Source organism: Botryllus schlosseri, chromosome 9 (genome assembly GCF_051294905.1).
Source record: "Botryllus schlosseri isolate E-star chromosome 9, Bs_hap1, whole genome shotgun sequence".
NCBI lineage: Eukaryota > Metazoa > Chordata > Ascidiacea > Stolidobranchia > Styelidae > Botryllus > Botryllus schlosseri.
In genome coordinates this window covers 3568155-3581371 of record NC_137244.1, presented here as the reverse complement: position 1 = coordinate 3581371, position 13217 = coordinate 3568155, and the positions used below count along the sequence as shown (strand labels likewise).

Sequence of the window (13217 nt, the reverse complement as noted above, 5' to 3'; positions counted from 1 at the left end):
AGTCCGAACGCCCGTGTGAATAAAACGGTCTTGATTTTGCGTTTGAAAACATATAGCGAGTCACATAGTCTGATAGAAATTGGAAGATTGTTCAACATAATGGCGGCCGAGGAAGAAAAAGTTCTCTCGCCGTAGGTCGATGTTCTGACTCTTGGAACTGACAAGAGCTTTTGCGACCGAGAACGTAGCGCTCTTCGGGGATTATAGCTCACGAAGATACGCTGGCGCACTTCCCTCCATGCATTTGAAGACGTACAGAAGAAGCTCGTATTCAGACCTAAATTTCACGGGTACAACTGCAAATTGCGCGCGAGTTCATAATTGAAATAGCGGTGGCCAGCAAATGATTCAATTAATATTGGTACGTGCGCATGCAAACAAAACAGTTGCAATCATAAAAATACAGCATCGCAGTGAAATTGATCGAGTTTGTACGAAAACAAAACGCCTACGGCACCCGGTATTCCCAGCCGGTCACCCATGCAAGTACTAACCGGGCCCAACGTTGCTTAACTTCCGAGATCAGACGAGATCGGGTGTATTCAACGTGGTATGGTCGTAGGCGACAGTGGTGACAATCTGTGCCGTTTTATGTGACATTTTCCGTTTCTCTCAGGCGAAATGTCGCCACGCTGCCAACGAGACGCCAGAAAAGCAGAACGTCTGATTGCGCTGAGGCCCTTTCGGACAAACTGGAGGGAAAAGTCTGCTAGCGGTGGAATATCATTGGCATCCTGCTTTTTTCTTGTGTCTGGTCGAAAAACACACGGTCGAGTATATGCTCTCGCTGTCGGAGTAGTTATTTTATTGCACTTTCCGTCAGGTAAAAACAGCACGAGATTGCGATATCATGAAAATGTGTTAGGCCTAGTAATAATAATAATAATAATAATATAATAATTTATAGAGCGCCGAATATAACAATATTACATTACTACACTAGGGCGCTGTACATAAAAGGCAATAAAATATAAAAGTAAACGTTATATATAAAAGACGAAGTGCATATAGTTGTAGGGCGCAATGAACACTACTCTAGTCCGAACGCCCGTGTGAATAAAACGGTCTTGATTTTGCGTTTGAAAACATATAGCGAGTCACATAGTCTGATAGAAATTGGAAGATTGTTCAACATAATGGCGGCCGAGGAAGAAAAAGTTCTCTCGCCGTAGGTCGATGTTCTGACTCTTGGAACTGACAAGAGCTTTTGCGACCGAGAACGTAGCGCTCTTCGGGGATTATAGCTCACGAAGATACGCTGGCGCACTTCCCTCCATGCATTTGAAGACGTACAGAAGAAGCTTGTATTCAGACCTAAATTTCACGGGTACAACTGCAAATTGCGCGCGAGTTCATAATTGAAATAGCGGTGGCCAGCAAATGATTCAATTAATATTGGTACGTGCGCATGCAAACAAAACAGTTGCAATCATAAAAATACAGCATCGCAGTGAAATTGATCGAGTTTGTACGAAAACAAAACGCCTACGGCACCCGGTATTCCCAGCCGGTCACCCATGCAAGTACTAACCGGGCCCAACGTTGCTTAACTTCCGAGATCAGACGAGATCGGGTGTATTCAACGTGGTATGGTCGTAGGCGACAGTGGTGACAATCTGTGCCGTTTTATGTGACATTTTCCGTTTCTCTCAGGCGAAATGTCGCCACGCTGCCAACGAGACGCCAGAAAAGCAGAACGTCTGATTGCGCTGAGGCCCTTTCGGACAAACTGGAGGGAAAAGTCTGCTAGCGGTGGAATATCATTGGCATCCTGCTTTTTTCTTGTGTCTGGTCGAAAAACACACGGTCGAGTATATGCTCTCGCTGTCGGAGTAGTTATTTTATTGCACTTTCCGTCAGGTAAAAACAGCACGAGATTGCGATATCATGAAAATGTGTTAGGCCTAGTAATAATAATAATAATAATAATATAATAATTTATAGAGCGCCGAATATAACAATATTACATTACTACACTAGGGCGCTGTACATAAAAGGCAATAAAATATAAAAGTAAACGTTATATATAAAAGACGAAGTGCATATAGTTGTAGGGCGCAATGAACACTACTCTAGTCCGAACGCCCGTGTGAATAAAACGGTCTTGATTTTGCGTTTGAAAACATATAGCGAGTCACATAGTCTGATAGAAATTGGAAGATTGTTCAACATAATGGCGGCCGAGGAAGAAAAAGTTCTCTCGCCGTAGGTCGATGTTCTGACTCTTGGAACTGACAAGAGCTTTTGCGACCGAGAACGTAGCGCTCTTCGGGGATTATAGCTCACGAAGATACGCTGGCGCACTTCCCTCCATGCATTTGAAGACGTACAGAAGAAGCTTGTATTCAGACCTAAATTTCACGGGTACAACTGCAAATTGCGCGCGAGTTCATAATTGAAATAGCGGTGGCCAGCAAATGATTCAATTAATATTGGTACGTGCGCATGCAAACAAAACAGTTGCAATCATAAAAATACAGCATCGCAGTGAAATTGATCGAGTTTGTACGAAAACAAAACGCCTACGGCACCCGGTATTCCCAGCCGGTCACCCATGCAAGTACTAACCGGGCCCAACGTTGCTTAACTTCCGAGATCAGACGAGATCGGGTGTATTCAACGTGGTATGGTCGTAGGCGACAGTGGTGACAATCTGTGCCGTTTTATGTGACATTTTCCGTTTCTCTCAGGCGAAATGTCGCCACGCTGCCAACGAGACGCCAGAAAAGCAGAACGTCTGATTGCGCTGAGGCCCTTTCGGACAAACTGGAGGGAAAAGTCTGCTAGCGGTGGAATATCATTGGCATCCTGCTTTTTTCTTGTGTCTGGTCGAAAAACACACGGTCGAGTATATGCTCTCGCTGTCGGAGTAGTTATTTTATTGCACTTTCCGTCAGGTAAAAACAGCACGAGATTGCGATATCATGAAAATGTGTTAGGCCTAGTAATAATAATAATAATAATAATATAATAATTTATAGAGCGCCGAATATAACAATATTACATTACTACACTAGGGCGCTGTACATAAAAGGCAATAAAATATAAAAGTAAACGTTATATATAAAAGACGAAGTGCATATAGTTGTAGGGCGCAATGAACACTACTCTAGTCCGAACGCCCGTGTGAATAAAACGGTCTTGATTTTGCGTTTGAAAACATATAGCGAGTCACATAGTCTGATAGAAATTGGAAGATTGTTCAACATAATGGCGGCCGAGGAAGAAAAAGTTCTCTCGCCGTAGGTCGATGTTCTGACTCTTGGAACTGACAAGAGCTTTTGCGACCGAGAACGTAGCGCTCTTCGGGGATTATAGCTCACGAAGATACGCTGGCGCACTTCCCTCCATGCATTTGAAGACGTACAGAAGAAGCTTGTATTCAGACCTAAATTTCACGGGTACAACTGCAAATTGCGCGCGAGTTCATAATTGAAATAGCGGTGGCCAGCAAATGATTCAATTAATATTGGTACGTGCGCATGCAAACAAAACAGTTGCAATCATAAAAATACAGCATCGCAGTGAAATTGATCGAGTTTGTACGAAAACAAAACGCCTACGGCACCCGGTATTCCCAGCCGGTCACCCATGCAAGTACTAACCGGGCCCAACGTTGCTTAACTTCCGAGATCAGACGAGATCGGGTGTATTCAACGTGGTATGGTCGTAGGCGACAGTGGTGACAATCTGTGCCGTTTTATGTGACATTTTCCGTTTCTCTCAGGCGAAATGTCGCCACGCTGCCAACGAGACGCCAGAAAAGCAGAACGTCTGATTGCGCTGAGGCCCTTTCGGACAAACTGGAGGGAAAAGTCTGCTAGCGGTGGAATATCATTGGCATCCTGCTTTTTTCTTGTGTCTGGTCGAAAAACACACGGTCGAGTATATGCTCTCGCTGTCGGAGTAGTTATTTTATTGCACTTTCCGTCAGGTAAAAACAGCACGAGATTGCGATATCATGAAAATGTGTTAGGCCTAGTAATAATAATAATAATAATAATATAATAATTTATAGAGCGCCGAATATAACAATATTACATTACTACACTAGGGCGCTGTACATAAAAGGCAATAAAATATAAAAGTAAACGTTATATATAAAAGACGAAGTGCATATAGTTGTAGGGCGCAATGAACACTACTCTAGTCCGAACGCCCGTGTGAATAAAACGGTCTTGATTTTGCGTTTGAAAACATATAGCGAGTCACATAGTCTGATAGAAATTGGAAGATTGTTCAACATAATGGCGGCCGAGGAAGAAAAAGTTCTCTCGCCGTAGGTCGATGTTCTGACTCTTGGAACTGACAAGAGCTTTTGCGACCGAGAACGTAGCGCTCTTCGGGGATTATAGCTCACGAAGATACGCTGGCGCACTTCCCTCCATGCATTTGAAGACGTACAGAAGAAGCTTGTATTCAGACCTAAATTTCACGGGTACAACTGCAAATTGCGCGCGAGTTCATAATTGAAATAGCGGTGGCCAGCAAATGATTCAATTAATATTGGTACGTGCGCATGCAAACAAAACAGTTGCAATCATAAAAATACAGCATCGCAGTGAAATTGATCGAGTTTGTACGAAAACAAAACGCCTACGGCACCCGGTATTCCCAGCCGGTCACCCATGCAAGTACTAACCGGGCCCAACGTTGCTTAACTTCCGAGATCAGACGAGATCGGGTGTATTCAACGTGGTATGGTCGTAGGCGACAGTGGTGACAATCTGTGCCGTTTTATGTGACATTTTCCGTTTCTCTCAGGCGAAATGTCGCCACGCTGCCAACGAGACGCCAGAAAAGCAGAACGTCTGATTGCGCTGAGGCCCTTTCGGACAAACTGGAGGGAAAAGTCTGCTAGCGGTGGAATATCATTGGCATCCTGCTTTTTTCTTGTGTCTGGTCGAAAAACACACGGTCGAGTATATGCTCTCGCTGTCGGAGTAGTTATTTTATTGCACTTTCCGTCAGGTAAAAACAGCACGAGATTGCGATATCATGAAAATGTGTTAGGCCTAGTAATAATAATAATAATAATAATATAATAATTTATAGAGCGCCGAATATAACAATATTACATTACTACACTAGGGCGCTGTACATAAAAGGCAATAAAATATAAAAGTAAACGTTATATATAAAAGACGAAGTGCATATAGTTGTAGGGCGCAATGAACACTACTCTAGTCCGAACGCCCGTGTGAATAAAACGGTCTTGATTTTGCGTTTGAAAACATATAGCGAGTCACATAGTCTGATAGAAATTGGAAGATTGTTCAACATAATGGCGGCCGAGGAAGAAAAAGTTCTCTCGCCGTAGGTCGATGTTCTGACTCTTGGAACTGACAAGAGCTTTTGCGACCGAGAACGTAGCGCTCTTCGGGGATTATAGCTCACGAAGATACGCTGGCGCACTTCCCTCCATGCATTTGAAGACGTACAGAAGAAGCTTGTATTCAGACCTAAATTTCACGGGTACAACTGCAAATTGCGCGCGAGTTCATAATTGAAATAGCGGTGGCCAGCAAATGATTCAATTAATATTGGTACGTGCGCATGCAAACAAAACAGTTGCAATCATAAAAATACAGCATCGCAGTGAAATTGATCGAGTTTGTACGAAAACAAAACGCCTACGGCACCCGGTATTCCCAGCCGGTCACCCATGCAAGTACTAACCGGGCCCAACGTTGCTTAACTTCCGAGATCAGACGAGATCGGGTGTATTCAACGTGGTATGGTCGTAGGCGACAGTGGTGACAATCTGTGCCGTTTTATGTGACATTTTCCGTTTCTCTCAGGCGAAATGTCGCCACGCTGCCAACGAGACGCCAGAAAAGCAGAACGTCTGATTGCGCTGAGGCCCTTTCGGACAAACTGGAGGGAAAAGTCTGCTAGCGGTGGAATATCATTGGCATCCTGCTTTTTTCTTGTGTCTGGTCGAAAAACACACGGTCGAGTATATGCTCTCGCTGTCGGAGTAGTTATTTTATTGCACTTTCCGTCAGGTAAAAACAGCACGAGATTGCGATATCATGAAAATGTGTTAGGCCTAGTAATAATAATAATAATAATAATATAATAATTTATAGAGCGCCGAATATAACAATATTACATTACTACACTAGGGCGCTGTACATAAAAGGCAATAAAATATAAAAGTAAACGTTATATATAAAAGACGAAGTGCATATAGTTGTAGGGCGCAATGAACACTACTCTAGTCCGAACGCCCGTGTGAATAAAACGGTCTTGATTTTGCGTTTGAAAACATATAGCGAGTCACATAGTCTGATAGAAATTGGAAGATTGTTCAACATAATGGCGGCCGAGGAAGAAAAAGTTCTCTCGCCGTAGGTCGATGTTCTGACTCTTGGAACTGACAAGAGCTTTTGCGACCGAGAACGTAGCGCTCTTCGGGGATTATAGCTCACGAAGATACGCTGGCGCACTTCCCTCCATGCATTTGAAGACGTACAGAAGAAGCTTGTATTCAGACCTAAATTTCACGGGTACAACTGCAAATTGCGCGCGAGTTCATAATTGAAATAGCGGTGGCCAGCAAATGATTCAATTAATATTGGTACGTGCGCATGCAAACAAAACAGTTGCAATCATAAAAATACAGCATCGCAGTGAAATTGATCGAGTTTGTACGAAAACAAAACGCCTACGGCACCCGGTATTCCCAGCCGGTCACCCATGCAAGTACTAACCGGGCCCAACGTTGCTTAACTTCCGAGATCAGACGAGATCGGGTGTATTCAACGTGGTATGGTCGTAGGCGACAGTGGTGACAATCTGTGCCGTTTTATGTGACATTTTCCGTTTCTCTCAGGCGAAATGTCGCCACGCTGCCAACGAGACGCCAGAAAAGCAGAACGTCTGATTGCGCTGAGGCCCTTTCGGACAAACTGGAGGGAAAAGTCTGCTAGCGGTGGAATATCATTGGCATCCTGCTTTTTTCTTGTGTCTGGTCGAAAAACACACGGTCGAGTATATGCTCTCGCTGTCGGAGTAGTTATTTTATTGCACTTTCCGTCAGGTAAAAACAGCACGAGATTGCGATATCATGAAAATGTGTTAGGCCTAGTAATAATAATAATAATAATAATATAATAATTTATAGAGCGCCGAATATAACAATATTACATTACTACACTAGGGCGCTGTACATAAAAGGCAATAAAATATAAAAGTAAACGTTATATATAAAAGACGAAGTGCATATAGTTGTAGGGCGCAATGAACACTACTCTAGTCCGAACGCCCGTGTGAATAAAACGGTCTTGATTTTGCGTTTGAAAACATATAGCGAGTCACATAGTCTGATAGAAATTGGAAGATTGTTCAACATAATGGCGGCCGAGGAAGAAAAAGTTCTCTCGCCGTAGGTCGATGTTCTGACTCTTGGAACTGACAAGAGCTTTTGCGACCGAGAACGTAGCGCTCTTCGGGGATTATAGCTCACGAAGATACGCTGGCGCACTTCCCTCCATGCATTTGAAGACGTACAGAAGAAGCTTGTATTCAGACCTAAATTTCACGGGTACAACTGCAAATTGCGCGCGAGTTCATAATTGAAATAGCGGTGGCCAGCAAATGATTCAATTAATATTGGTACGTGCGCATGCAAACAAAACAGTTGCAATCATAAAAATACAGCATCGCAGTGAAATTGATCGAGTTTGTACGAAAACAAAACGCCTACGGCACCCGGTATTCCCAGCCGGTCACCCATGCAAGTACTAACCGGGCCCAACGTTGCTTAACTTCCGAGATCAGACGAGATCGGGTGTATTCAACGTGGTATGGTCGTAGGCGACAGTGGTGACAATCTGTGCCGTTTTATGTGACATTTTCCGTTTCTCTCAGGCGAAATGTCGCCACGCTGCCAACGAGACGCCAGAAAAGCAGAACGTCTGATTGCGCTGAGGCCCTTTCGGACAAACTGGAGGGAAAAGTCTGCTAGCGGTGGAATATCATTGGCATCCTGCTTTTTTCTTGTGTCTGGTCGAAAAACACACGGTCGAGTATATGCTCTCGCTGTCGGAGTAGTTATTTTATTGCACTTTCCGTCAGGTAAAAACAGCACGAGATTGCGATATCATGAAAATGTGTTAGGCCTAGTAATAATAATAATAATAATAATATAATAATTTATAGAGCGCCGAATATAACAATATTACATTACTACACTAGGGCGCTGTACATAAAAGGCAATAAAATATAAAAGTAAACGTTATATATAAAAGACGAAGTGCATATAGTTGTAGGGCGCAATGAACACTACTCTAGTCCGAACGCCCGTGTGAATAAAACGGTCTTGATTTTGCGTTTGAAAACATATAGCGAGTCACATAGTCTGATAGAAATTGGAAGATTGTTCAACATAATGGCGGCCGAGGAAGAAAAAGTTCTCTCGCCGTAGGTCGATGTTCTGACTCTTGGAACTGACAAGAGCTTTTGCGACCGAGAACGTAGCGCTCTTCGGGGATTATAGCTCACGAAGATACGCTGGCGCACTTCCCTCCATGCATTTGAAGACGTACAGAAGAAGCTTGTATTCAGACCTAAATTTCACGGGTACAACTGCAAATTGCGCGCGAGTTCATAATTGAAATAGCGGTGGCCAGCAAATGATTCAATTAATATTGGTACGTGCGCATGCAAACAAAACAGTTGCAATCATAAAAATACAGCATCGCAGTGAAATTGATCGAGTTTGTACGAAAACAAAACGCCTACGGCACCCGGTATTCCCAGCCGGTCACCCATGCAAGTACTAACCGGGCCCAACGTTGCTTAACTTCCGAGATCAGACGAGATCGGGTGTATTCAACGTGGTATGGTCGTAGGCGACAGTGGTGACAATCTGTGCCGTTTTATGTGACATTTTCCGTTTCTCTCAGGCGAAATGTCGCCACGCTGCCAACGAGACGCCAGAAAAGCAGAACGTCTGATTGCGCTGAGGCCCTTTCGGACAAACTGGAGGGAAAAGTCTGCTAGCGGTGGAATATCATTGGCATCCTGCTTTTTTCTTGTGTCTGGTCGAAAAACACACGGTCGAGTATATGCTCTCGCTGTCGGAGTAGTTATTTTATTGCACTTTCCGTCAGGTAAAAACAGCACGAGATTGCGATATCATGAAAATGTGTTAGGCCTAGTAATAATAATAATAATAATAATATAATAATTTATAGAGCGCCGAATATAACAATATTACATTACTACACTAGGGCGCTGTACATAAAAGGCAATAAAATATAAAAGTAAACGTTATATATAAAAGACGAAGTGCATATAGTTGTAGGGCGCAATGAACACTACTCTAGTCCGAACGCCCGTGTGAATAAAACGGTCTTGATTTTGCGTTTGAAAACATATAGCGAGTCACATAGTCTGATAGAAATTGGAAGATTGTTCAACATAATGGCGGCCGAGGAAGAAAAAGTTCTCTCGCCGTAGGTCGATGTTCTGACTCTTGGAACTGACAAGAGCTTTTGCGACCGAGAACGTAGCGCTCTTCGGGGATTATAGCTCACGAAGATACGCTGGCGCACTTCCCTCCATGCATTTGAAGACGTACAGAAGAAGCTTGTATTCAGACCTAAATTTCACGGGTACAACTGCAAATTGCGCGCGAGTTCATAATTGAAATAGCGGTGGCCAGCAAATGATTCAATTAATATTGGTACGTGCGCATGCAAACAAAACAGTTGCAATCATAAAAATACAGCATCGCAGTGAAATTGATCGAGTTTGTACGAAAACAAAACGCCTACGGCACCCGGTATTCCCAGCCGGTCACCCATGCAAGTACTAACCGGGCCCAACGTTGCTTAACTTCCGAGATCAGACGAGATCGGGTGTATTCAACGTGGTATGGTCGTAGGCGACAGTGGTGACAATCTGTGCCGTTTTATGTGACATTTTCCGTTTCTCTCAGGCGAAATGTCGCCACGCTGCCAACGAGACGCCAGAAAAGCAGAACGTCTGATTGCGCTGAGGCCCTTTCGGACAAACTGGAGGGAAAAGTCTGCTAGCGGTGGAATATCATTGGCATCCTGCTTTTTTCTTGTGTCTGGTCGAAAAACACACGGTCGAGTATATGCTCTCGCTGTCGGAGTAGTTATTTTATTGCACTTTCCGTCAGGTAAAAACAGCACGAGATTGCGATATCATGAAAATGTGTTAGGCCTAGTAATAATAATAATAATAATAATATAATAATTTATAGAGCGCCGAATATAACAATATTACATTACTACACTAGGGCGCTGTACATAAAAGGCAATAAAATATAAAAGTAAACGTTATATATAAAAGACGAAGTGCATATAGTTGTAGGGCGCAATGAACACTACTCTAGTCCGAACGCCCGTGTGAATAAAACGGTCTTGATTTTGCGTTTGAAAACATATAGCGAGTCACATAGTCTGATAGAAATTGGAAGATTGTTCAACATAATGGCGGCCGAGGAAGAAAAAGTTCTCTCGCCGTAGGTCGATGTTCTGACTCTTGGAACTGACAAGAGCTTTTGCGACCGAGAACGTAGCGCTCTTCGGGGATTATAGCTCACGAAGATACGCTGGCGCACTTCCCTCCATGCATTTGAAGACGTACAGAAGAAGCTTGTATTCAGACCTAAATTTCACGGGTACAACTGCAAATTGCGCGCGAGTTCATAATTGAAATAGCGGTGGCCAGCAAATGATTCAATTAATATTGGTACGTGCGCATGCAAACAAAACAGTTGCAATCATAAAAATACAGCATCGCAGTGAAATTGATCGAGTTTGTACGAAAACAAAACGCCTACGGCACCCGGTATTCCCAGCCGGTCACCCATGCAAGTACTAACCGGGCCCAACGTTGCTTAACTTCCGAGATCAGACGAGATCGGGTGTATTCAACGTGGTATGGTCGTAGGCGACAGTGGTGACAATCTGTGCCGTTTTATGTGACATTTTCCGTTTCTCTCAGGCGAAATGTCGCCACGCTGCCAACGAGACGCCAGAAAAGCAGAACGTCTGATTGCGCTGAGGCCCTTTCGGACAAACTGGAGGGAAAAGTCTGCTAGCGGTGGAATATCATTGGCATCCTGCTTTTTTCTTGTGTCTGGTCGAAAAACACACGGTCGAGTATATGCTCTCGCTGTCGGAGTAGTTATTTTATTGCACTTTCCGTCAGGTAAAAACAGCACGAGATTGCGATATCATGAAAATGTGTTAGGCCTAGTAATAATAATAATAATAATAATATAATAATTTATAGAGCGCCGAATATAACAATATTACATTACTACACTAGGGCGCTGTACATAAAAGGCAATAAAATATAAAAGTAAACGTTATATATAAAAGACGAAGTGCATATAGTTGTAGGGCGCAATGAACACTACTCTAGTCCGAACGCCCGTGTGAATAAAACGGTCTTGATTTTGCGTTTGAAAACATATAGCGAGTCACATAGTCTGATAGAAATTGGAAGATTGTTCAACATAATGGCGGCCGAGGAAGAAAAAGTTCTCTCGCCGTAGGTCGATGTTCTGACTCTTGGAACTGACAAGAGCTTTTGCGACCGAGAACGTAGCGCTCTTCGGGGATTATAGCTCACGAAGATACGCTGGCGCACTTCCCTCCATGCATTTGAAGACGTACAGAAGAAGCTTGTATTCAGACCTAAATTTCACGGGTACAACTGCAAATTGCGCGCGAGTTCATAATTGAAATAGCGGTGGCCAGCAAATGATTCAATTAATATTGGTACGTGCGCATGCAAACAAAACAGTTGCAATCATAAAAATACAGCATCGCAGTGAAATTGATCGAGTTTGTACGAAAACAAAACGCCTACGGCACCCGGTATTCCCAGCCGGTCACCCATGCAAGTACTAACCGGGCCCAACGTTGCTTAACTTCCGAGATCAGACGAGATCGGGTGTATTCAACGTGGTATGGTCGTAGGCGACAGTGGTGACAATCTGTGCCGTTTTATGTGACATTTTCCGTTTCTCTCAGGCGAAATGTCGCCACGCTGCCAACGAGACGCCAGAAAAGCAGAACGTCTGATTGCGCTGAGGCCCTTTCGGACAAACTGGAGGGAAAAGTCTGCTAGCGGTGGAATATCATTGGCATCCTGCTTTTTTCTTGTGTCTGGTCGAAAAACACACGGTCGAGTATATGCTCTCGCTGTCGGAGTAGTTATTTTATTGCACTTTCCGTCAGGTAAAAACAGCACGAGATTGCGATATCATGAAAATGTGTTAGGCCTAGTAATAATAATAATAATAATAATATAATAATTTATAGAGCGCCGAATATAACAATATTACATTACTACACTAGGGCGCTGTACATAAAAGGCAATAAAATATAAAAGTAAACGTTATATATAAAAGACGAAGTGCATATAGTTGTAGGGCGCAATGAACACTACTCTAGTCCGAACGCCCGTGTGAATAAAACGGTCTTGATTTTGCGTTTGAAAACATATAGCGAGTCACATAGTCTGATAGAAATTGGAAGATTGTTCAACATAATGGCGGCCGAGGAAGAAAAAGTTCTCTCGCCGTAGGTCGATGTTCTGACTCTTGGAACTGACAAGAGCTTTTGCGACCGAGAACGTAGCGCTCTTCGGGGATTATAGCTCACGAAGATACGCTGGCGCACTTCCCTCCATGCATTTGAAGACGTACAGAAGAAGCTTGTATTCAGACCTAAATTTCACGGGTACAACTGCAAATTGCGCGCGAGTTCATAATTGAAATAGCGGTGGCCAGCAAATGATTCAATTAATATTGGTACGTGCGCATGCAAACAAAACAGTTGCAATCATAAAAATACAGCATCGCAGTGAAATTGATCGAGTTTGTACGAAAACAAAACGCCTACGGCACCCGGTATTCCCAGCCGGTCACCCATGCAAGTACTAACCGGGCCCAACGTTGCTTAACTTCCGAGATCAGACGAGATCGGGTGTATTCAACGTGGTATGGTCGTAGGCGACAGTGGTGACAATCTGTGCCGTTTTATGTGACATTTTCCGTTTCTCTCAGGCGAAATGTCGCCACGCTGCCAACGAGACGCCAGAAAAGCAGAACGTCTGATTGCGCTGAGGCCCTTTCGGACAAACTGGAGGGAAAAGTCTGCTAGCGGTGGAATATCATTGGCATCCTGCTTTTTTCTTGTGTCTGGTCGAAAAACACACGGTCA

The 13217-nt window shown here is 43.6% G+C and overlaps 13 non-coding genes across 13 annotated transcripts; all 13 read right to left on the bottom strand.

Annotated features, from left to right (window-relative positions):
* Positions 1-445: 445 nt before the first annotated feature.
* LOC145447420 (5S ribosomal RNA) lies at positions 446-564 on the bottom strand. The gene has a single exon (XR_013917564.1). It is a non-coding gene; the product is annotated as a 5S ribosomal RNA (ribosomal RNA).
* Positions 565-1482: 918 nt separating this feature from the next.
* Positions 1483-1601, bottom strand: LOC145447418 (5S ribosomal RNA). Its single transcript, XR_013917562.1, has one exon. It is a non-coding gene; the product is annotated as a 5S ribosomal RNA (ribosomal RNA).
* A 918-nt stretch (positions 1602-2519) lies between these two features.
* LOC145447417 (5S ribosomal RNA) lies at positions 2520-2638 on the bottom strand. The gene has a single exon (XR_013917561.1). It is a non-coding gene; the product is annotated as a 5S ribosomal RNA (ribosomal RNA).
* Positions 2639-3556: 918 nt separating this feature from the next.
* Positions 3557-3675, bottom strand: LOC145447415 (5S ribosomal RNA). Its single transcript, XR_013917560.1, has one exon. It is a non-coding gene; the product is annotated as a 5S ribosomal RNA (ribosomal RNA).
* Positions 3676-4593: 918 nt separating this feature from the next.
* Positions 4594-4712, bottom strand: LOC145447414 (5S ribosomal RNA). The gene has a single exon (XR_013917559.1). It is a non-coding gene; the product is annotated as a 5S ribosomal RNA (ribosomal RNA).
* Positions 4713-5630: 918 nt separating this feature from the next.
* Positions 5631-5749, bottom strand: LOC145447413 (5S ribosomal RNA). The gene has a single exon (XR_013917558.1). It is a non-coding gene; the product is annotated as a 5S ribosomal RNA (ribosomal RNA).
* A 918-nt stretch (positions 5750-6667) lies between these two features.
* LOC145447504 (5S ribosomal RNA) lies at positions 6668-6786 on the bottom strand. The gene has a single exon (XR_013917646.1). It is a non-coding gene; the product is annotated as a 5S ribosomal RNA (ribosomal RNA).
* A 918-nt stretch (positions 6787-7704) lies between these two features.
* LOC145447503 (5S ribosomal RNA) lies at positions 7705-7823 on the bottom strand. The gene has a single exon (XR_013917645.1). It is a non-coding gene; the product is annotated as a 5S ribosomal RNA (ribosomal RNA).
* A 918-nt stretch (positions 7824-8741) lies between these two features.
* Positions 8742-8860, bottom strand: LOC145447502 (5S ribosomal RNA). Its single transcript, XR_013917644.1, has one exon. It is a non-coding gene; the product is annotated as a 5S ribosomal RNA (ribosomal RNA).
* Positions 8861-9778: 918 nt separating this feature from the next.
* Positions 9779-9897, bottom strand: LOC145447501 (5S ribosomal RNA). The gene has a single exon (XR_013917643.1). It is a non-coding gene; the product is annotated as a 5S ribosomal RNA (ribosomal RNA).
* Positions 9898-10815: 918 nt separating this feature from the next.
* Positions 10816-10934, bottom strand: LOC145447500 (5S ribosomal RNA). Its single transcript, XR_013917642.1, has one exon. It is a non-coding gene; the product is annotated as a 5S ribosomal RNA (ribosomal RNA).
* A 918-nt stretch (positions 10935-11852) lies between these two features.
* LOC145447498 (5S ribosomal RNA) lies at positions 11853-11971 on the bottom strand. Its single transcript, XR_013917640.1, has one exon. It is a non-coding gene; the product is annotated as a 5S ribosomal RNA (ribosomal RNA).
* Positions 11972-12889: 918 nt separating this feature from the next.
* Positions 12890-13008, bottom strand: LOC145447497 (5S ribosomal RNA). Its single transcript, XR_013917639.1, has one exon. It is a non-coding gene; the product is annotated as a 5S ribosomal RNA (ribosomal RNA).
* Positions 13009-13217: the final 209 nt, after the last annotated feature.